At 34.9% G+C, this 1,634-nt stretch overlaps 1 protein-coding gene across 1 annotated transcript in view; it reads left to right on the top strand.

The window, feature by feature from the left end:
* The window catches only part of LOC119423538 (alpha-N-acetylgalactosaminide alpha-2,6-sialyltransferase 1-like), a 22,273-nt gene that overhangs the window by 18,049 nt on the left and 2,590 nt on the right, over window positions 1-1,634 (top strand). The gene's annotated exons all lie outside the window — the stretch shown is intronic.

Raw genomic sequence — 1,634 nt, 5'->3', positions numbered from 1 at the left:
CATAAACATTCACACAATTATTAAAAAAAAAGGTCACTTTGTACCTTCATGATTTTTGTCTTTAGTTTTATTTGCATTCGTGCAAAAGCCTTATATCATCAGGAATTTTTAAAAACTACATTTGTGTGTTTAATTATAACTCTGAACAATGATGGTAACATTGACAATGGCTACATATGTTGAGAGTTTGTAGTAAAATAAATTATATTTTCATGTGTTTTCTGCTCTTACTAATGTTTTTATTGTTGTCACCATCCCATCCAGCGCCAGAACGTACTATTCAGGACAGTTCAACGAGAGCCGCTTCTACGTTCTGCATCAAGACTTTATGCGATACGTACGAAACAGGTCAGCCTGGGATCACAACCCTACCCAAATCTTTTATAATTTAACTCGTACACATAAATTATTTACTTCAATACTATTTAGACACTAGTTTCTACTAAAATCATAAGTTGGTATAGTTGCACTTTTTGTTTCAGTAGAATTGCATTAGTCATACCAAGAACTTAAAGCAGAAAATGAATGCTCAATTTAAAACCTAAAAAGGTTTCTACCAAAAAAGTATAAAATGTAAACACGGTGACCATATAAAATGTTTAAACTAAGAAATTATATAATTTAAAAACTAAATAAAGTTTGAATTTTATGGCAACGCATGTCAGGAAAATTGGGACAGAGGTAAGTAAAAGTAAGATAAATGGCAACAAGAGAAGTGGGTATGAAAAGAACAGTTTAGAGAGGCTGAATCTGTCAGAAGTAAAAATGGGCAGGGGTTCACAGTCTGTCCAAAACTGCAGCTTAATATATTTTAGTCAGAGTAAATTGAAAAGTAAGAAGACTTTGGCTATGCAGTTTATAATATCAAAAGATTTCAAGGAGCGGACAATTCAGTAACTTGTTACTTTGAAAAGCATTGGAAACAAACCAAAACGTAAACCATCAAAGATTCATTATTTTAATAACTCAAGTTTAAAAGCATTTTTGAAATAAGAATTTCAAGGAATTACGAATTTCCCAATCACAGTAGTCAAACAATTGTAAATATAGGAGCTCCAGGTACAAAAAAAACCTTCAGACGTTGCTTTATGCAATTATTTCAGAGTTGCTTAAAATCATCAAAGAAGTCTGACACTGCTGCGCCACATTTTTCATTTTTTGTGAAACGAGAGCATTTCTGCTGCAGTTTGGTTGTCCATCTACACGACAACGGCCCTCATTCTCTCTGAAATTGACGGTTTACGAATCCTGGATTCACAAGATTTTCAGGGGACCTGGGATGTGTGAAATACTCAGCAAATGTGAAATTGCACGACAAGCTGCTGCAGTTAAAAGGTTTCTTTGTTTGCACAGCGAAAGTTACAATAAAAGGCAGAGAGTTGTTTGCGCTACACACCCTTTTTCAGCATTTAGGAACATCCATACATCTTTCACCTGCTTCTTCCTTTTTGGGTCATGGGGCTCATGACTTAACTGTGGTCATGCAGACACTGCATGCACGAAAAGTATGTTCTTAAGTTTTGAGTTCAGATAACCTCAAAATACAAGGAATGTGGTCTATGTATGTGAAACATACCTAACGTGATAAATCGGTTTGAACTCTGTCACTTGCACAGTGGTGCAACTGGTAGAGC

The sequence above is a fragment of the Nematolebias whitei genome, chromosome 17 (genome assembly GCF_014905685.2).
Source record: "Nematolebias whitei isolate Nwh7 chromosome 17, NemWhi1, whole genome shotgun sequence".
Classification (NCBI taxonomy): Eukaryota; Metazoa; Chordata; class Actinopteri; order Cyprinodontiformes; family Rivulidae; genus Nematolebias; species Nematolebias whitei.
The sequence above is the reverse complement of the archived record's forward strand: the minus strand, read 5'-3'. Positions and strand labels throughout refer to the sequence as shown.